The sequence below is a fragment of the Anopheles cruzii genome, chromosome 2 (genome assembly GCF_943734635.1).
Source record: "Anopheles cruzii chromosome 2, idAnoCruzAS_RS32_06, whole genome shotgun sequence".
NCBI classification, from domain to species: domain Eukaryota; kingdom Metazoa; phylum Arthropoda; class Insecta; order Diptera; family Culicidae; genus Anopheles; species Anopheles cruzii.
The window spans coordinates 47111481-47117721 of record NC_069144.1 but is presented as its reverse complement, the minus strand read 5'-3'; the positions used below and the strand labels follow the sequence as shown (position 1 = coordinate 47117721).

General features: G+C 49.8%; 1 long non-coding RNA gene across 1 annotated transcript; it reads left to right on the top strand.

Annotated features, from left to right (window-relative positions):
* Positions 1–187: 187 nt before the first annotated feature.
* On the top strand, positions 188–1394 carry LOC128268370 (uncharacterized). Its single transcript, XR_008269138.1, has 4 exons — positions 188–561; positions 625–702; positions 772–861; positions 924–1394. It is a non-coding gene; the product is annotated as an uncharacterized LOC128268370 (long non-coding RNA).
* The last annotated feature ends 4847 nt before the right edge of the window (positions 1395–6241 follow it).

The window sequence follows — 6241 nt, the reverse complement described above, 5'->3', positions numbered from 1 at the left end:
ATGAACAACGCCTATACTTGAATGCGTGAGCTGAGTGACGGGCGAAAAGTGAGCAGTGTTGCCATCGAAGGATTTCGCCCGTTCCAGGTCGCCAGTTCATTGTTATTTGTTGTGATTGCTCAGTTTCAGTTTGTTGTGATATGTCTCAGTTAACTAACGAGGAGATAAAATTGGCACAATCCGTGATTGGCTATCCTGTTTTGAAGTCCTTCTGTAGAGATGTCCCACCCCGAAATGAAGCCTGGGAGGCCGTGGCGGCAGACGTCGGGCTGCCGCTTGAAAAATGCATAAAAATGTGGTTGAAAGTGCGTTCGCGGGCGAGTAAGTGCTACCTAAGAAATAGTAGAAACCCGCACCATGAGTTGTTGCGAACGCACTGTTGCAACGTCCTAAAGCCCATCCTAACCCACATGCGCCGCAGAACTCGAAATCCTCTAACCTCAAACCCAAACGCAAAAACCCAGATAACCGAAAGCCACCACTCGAAGGGGTCTTCTATCTCTATCACCAGCACCCGTAGTACTGTTAAACACTATAAGGATACCAATCAGTCCATCATCAGTGAGTACAGACAGTAATATTATTTCAATATTGAACGGAAAATAACTTATTATTTTATTACAGATGCACAAAAAACAGCACATCTGCAAGAGAACACACCTGCCCTAGCGCACCTCAACACGAACAGCACACCAATCATGAGTGAGTAGAGACAGCACTTTAATTCCAATATTGAATGTAAAATAACTTATTATTGTTATTTATTATTAGCCACTTCTGCATTCTATGCTGTTCCTTCCCGTTCTTGCCTATCTCCACCTCCCCTAGTACCCTTAAACACTAACAGCACACCAATCATAAGTGAGTATAGCTGGATAATTTCTATATTGATTTTACATTAACTTACTTATTATTATTTATAGATCAAAAACAAAACAGATCAACCTGATATTGGTCACCGGTGGGAGAAAATTGGTCACCAGTGGCAGTATGTGGGCATCAAAACATTTAAGATGCCTCAGGAGAAGAGAATAGAATTCCGAAACGCTGTAAATAGTTATTTAAGCAATTCTAATTAATACGTTAAGTTTTAAGCAATATATATAGTAATAGTAACATGTTATAGTATTGTATTCGCAAATATTTCGGATTATTTTGAAAGAGAACTGATAAAACTTTTTATCTCGCTCAACGAATTGGCGATTGATCTTTTTCGGCGAATAATATTTCTCAGCATAATCAAACGTGGCGAACTTGAAAAGAAAACTGCTATTTTTTCCCCAATGTTTAAACATTCAACGTCTATCGAACTTAAGAAATTAGGTGCCATTTTCCCCAATGCCAATTTTGATGCCAATTAGATTGAAATCATTTGCCACATAGCAAAACAGGAACAGTTTTTTTAATGAACTTGACACATTTTGTCAATAGAACAATCATTTGGTAATCAGTAAAAATATAAAAAAAAATAAATACAATGAATATATTCTAAATATATTTTATATATGGTATATTTAAATTCAAGTCTTTCAACTTGGAAGGTTTGGAAACATACATTCTTCTCACTTCACCGGGACCTTCTCTCACTTCACGATTCACGATACACGATTGGCACGTACGCCGCCCGGTGTAAAAGCTGCTGCCCATTCGGCATCTTTTGAACGCTTTTCGGCGCATTTTGAACGAAGCAGCAACGTGCGTTTCATTTCACTTAAACACGGCACGATTTTCCGATGAGTCCCAATCCTCGTGATTTATGCTGTCTATTTGGAAGACGTAGAATTTTTGGGCCTGCCAAACTACGTCATTCACTCAAATCACCGGTGATCGGCGATGGTTCGAGATCGCTGCGTGGCGTATTAGTACGCGAAAGTGCATACCAACGCTAAGGGTCAATGCTAATTTGTTGGGTGATTGGGTAAGTGGTGTTTGTGCACGGCAATCACAAACATTCAACACACACAGGTATCAATTTCATTGGCTCGCAGCCACACACAGCCGACCGGTGAACTTGAATTACTTTAAAATAACCGAGCCGGGCTGACCGATCGTATGGTTTATTTTTTTGTGGTATAAACAGACCACAACTGACCATACCCCGCGAGTGGGTAATGATACGTCCACAGGCTTTTCGAAATAGTTCAACAACCTGAGGGCAAAGCTGCGCCACCAGTCGCGCCGGCCTGATGCGTAACGGATGCTGGGTCCCGTCGCCCGTGGCGGTGGGTTAATCGGTCTGTGGGACTCCGTCCTTCGCTTCCTTCGTCCGCTGGTCTTCTCCATGTGAAGTAATATGTTACATTTTAAAAATGTGTCTCATTACCATACGGCTCATCTCTTCCCGGGCCGCGAACGGAGCGTGATTTTTGCGTTTTTCTGTCATTCCGTCCTTTTTTGGTTTTTTTTTGCGACACTGCCCCCCAAATGCGATGACATAACCCATCCATCCGCAGCATCGACTATTGAGCCGCTGGCGCTCTGACGCTGGGCGTAGCGAACCCGGCGGGCGCGCATTTGCGACGGTGGCTCCCCCGTGTGGGATGATTACTATTCATCTATGCTAAAAAGTTATGCTCGCGCGATCCCGTAGCAAATAGCATAGGGCCGGACCGGGGGGTTGGAGGAAGCCGGACTGAAAACTGCATACGCGAGCAGCACGTTTCGCGGTTACGTCTTCCCGGCCGTGGTCGTGGCCAAAGATGGACCCCAGCTTGCGCTGGAGCGCTGTGGAGGCTGCGAACTCTGGGCCCGTAGTGCGTATTTGCGGTGCGTTTAAGGTCCGACTGGTCCGGCATGGGAACTCGCGACGCATCGCTCGTACGGGCCTCCGTTGTGACAGGCGAGCGCATCCATTGATCGATTCCGATCTCCGCGATACATAACGCCGCGTATCATAAGGTCACCAGTACCTAGCCGTAAGTGGGCCTAGGACTTTGGCTGAGGCGCGCGCGCGCGAGCTCGTAATTATGTGTCTGCTCTCCAAAGGGCTGTGAGGGGCCCTCAGTTCGCTCGACCTCGAAAAGGGAGATTCTTGTGCGCCCCCTAAAGCACCCTACAGTCAAGTTTAATGACATTATTATGGAAAACACTACACTGGGGGACCACAGTTGCGCTGTTTCCCAACACCGCTGCCGGAGTCATACCGGAGTCCCGCGTTTTTCAAGAGCTCACTTGCCGGCGTCTGTTATCGTTTTCTCACGCAGTGCTCAAGCTTATTCAGGTTCGTCCGTATTGACATTTAATTGCGCGCCCGTCGATAGGGTGCTCCAGTTGATCAGTGGGAAAACCTCCTGCTGTAAGTGTGCCATCTGACCCACATTCGCTCGGTTGATCCTAGTGGAGGAATTGGAAATCAAAACCTCCTCGGTTACGCGCGCGCGCGCGCGTCCTCTTTCGCGACCTGGGCGATAAGACAAACGGGACATTACCATAAAACACAATTCCCAGCTCGACGATTCAGGTGTGTTACATTCCGCAGCCGGCGACGCGGACCTTGTTATGTTGCTCGATGCTCGCCCCAGTATCAAAGACGCTATCAAACTGTCGTCTTCGCGCTAGAGGCGATCGTATCGTCGTGATCTTGCCGTACCCTTTGATCTTCCTAACCTTGTGCAGCAGGATTACTTTTCCGCTGTTGCCTGTGCTGTCGGTGCTGCTTACGGTCAGGGTCGAGTACCATAACTGCCCACACAAAGTTTTAAACACATCCGTCCGCCGGGGGCCCTTTCGAAGCTCAGTGGCGTAAAAGGGAATAACGTAAGGCGCGATACGTTAGGCATTTGTCACCGAAGGGAGAACTTAATTCGATGCAGTCACCACCTGACGGGGTTGACGATGCTGCCGTAGACGTACAATAGAATAATAATTAAGCAGATTGAGGGCCGTAGAACCCAATCAAGACAGGATCGAATCGCAGCCGATAAGTAATGAGCATCAAAATCGCGTCTGCGCGCGATGCGGATACGCGGTGTCAGGATCGATTTGACCTGACGAGCGCGTGGGTATTTCGAAAGTCGCGCCAAACGGTAGCTTGTGCCTTCACTCCTCGCGGCCGATGATTGATCTGCAGACGATTAATATTTATACGCATTGTTCGCGCTGTAATGTGTGGTGCAATGTGTGAAAACTTTTACAATATTCGAAGCAGCACGCACGGCAGAATTCCTGGCCGCGGCCATTCTCAGTGCGCGCAGGTGATTTATACCCGTCACGATTTGCGGGTTGACAATTCAATTGACGGTCAACCGAAAGTCAATATCGGCAACGGCTTTTTGGGTGGCGCCCATCCGTCCGTCCGCCTGTCCGTCAGACCATCGGCAAATCGGAGCGTGAAAAGTATGATTTGCATGTCAGTCAACTGATCACATTAAAATATTTGTTTGTCGGCACGTTTCGGTGTTGCAATCCGAGCGGTGGGCAAAGGCCATCAGACTCCTTATTTTAATGGACCGCCATAAATCATGATCGGAGGCGCGCGAGCGCTCGGTGGCGTCAGGACTCCGATGATGATACAACCCTAGGAACCCGGGAGTGCGGGCGCGTGCCGGCGCATTGCGTCTGCTGCACAAAAAGTGCATGCGCATCGACCGTTTTTGTCACCGTGTGGCCCCGCGTTGCATAATCGTTGCGTTGCGTCCGCTGCGCGCGTGCATATTTGATGCGCGAAAGGAGCGAGATGGCCCCCGATCTGCAAACCGATCGATCACCGTGCGAAGATCGGTCAAGAAAGTCAGGCTACCAGCGCCACAACTTACCACCAAGAAGGAACCGGCACGAGGACCCGGGATGACTGAACGCCTTTGGCGCGAATGCCTGGGAGCCCACGTCACCCCCAGCACCGCACGGCACCGAAACGGAAAGGGAAGCGAATAAACGATCGGATGAGCATCGACCGCAATGTAATCTTCTGATGCACCTCCTGGAGTGGTTGCGTGGATTTCTGCGTCACCCTGTAACAGATGTTTCAATCACCGCGATCGCTGGTGTTGGCTGGATCGAGGTTCTCCGTGTATAGCAGACGTGATAAGAGCCTCAAACTCTCGACAGAAACTCTCCCAAATATTTGTTGACTTGATCCGTCGGTGTCCTAGTTCCTATACGTTGACAATGGGGAAGATTTGCAGCCGGTCTGGCCACACACAGGCATAATGTCATCCAAGTGGGCGATAAAGCATCCGTGCCGTAGAAATGGTTATAGCTCGTTGACATTTTGATCATTGTCCCAGGGGACTCAACCCTGATCGCTGGGGGGCCATCTGGATAGTTTCGGTCTGAAGTGATAGCTAATTGATGGGTGTCCCAATTCGGGCGTAGTGCCCAGCTAGGCTTATGACGAGATTTTGGCACGAGCTATTAAATGCGCGAAGATGAGCAGCCAGCCAGCCCACCGAGAGACCAGCGAGATACAGAGCGGAGAAACAGAGGCCGATCGTGGCTCCCTCCCACGATGGTTTCGACTTCGGTTTTGCGGTGGCCACACCACAGAACGCACCGAGCACGACGATACCGGCCGACGATCGTCGCGATCTCCCGGCCGGCCCAAACTGACAAAGTTTTCGGCAGAAGGATCCACGCCACCCGTCGCTGGCTCGGTGGCGCCGTGTGATCGAGGCTCCCTTCCACAGGGAGAGGGAGAACTGAGCTGCCGTTCGTTCCGATGCTGTGGCGGGGGCTCGAGACAAGCGGTACAGGCCATATAAAGCTAGTCGACTGAAGAGTCCTGCGCTTCATTCGTTCGCTGTTGGTACGAGCATCACCGTGCGTCCGGACCCGGGTGGTCCGTCGAAAGTTAACGAAATAAAGGGAAGACGTTCCTCCGTGTTGTTTGGTGGACTGGTTCGGTTCTGGCCGCCCCAGGAGTGAAGGTGATCGATGATCGTGGCTAAGTGACCGAGAACCACGTGTTTGACGTGCGGCTTTCAGTGGACTCTAGTGACAGACTTTGTGCGTTGTGGACCGAGACTGGCATCGGTACCGTGCTTTGTGCGCCCCCAGAGAAAGGACCTTCTTAAGTGCTCAGTTGAACGTGATAAACGATGGTAAGTAGACGCATAGCATACTGTGACTGTGAGCAAACGACACCGCAACCCAACAAACGACGGAACTGCACAAAGGCCAGCCGGCTGTTCACACGGGGCGTTCAAACGCCTTTAGGACCTTTTCCCAAACCGCTTTTCCCCGATGGTGCGATGGACGAGTAACAATGCGCCCGCGTTCCACGCTAGGTCGCGATCTTTGAAAT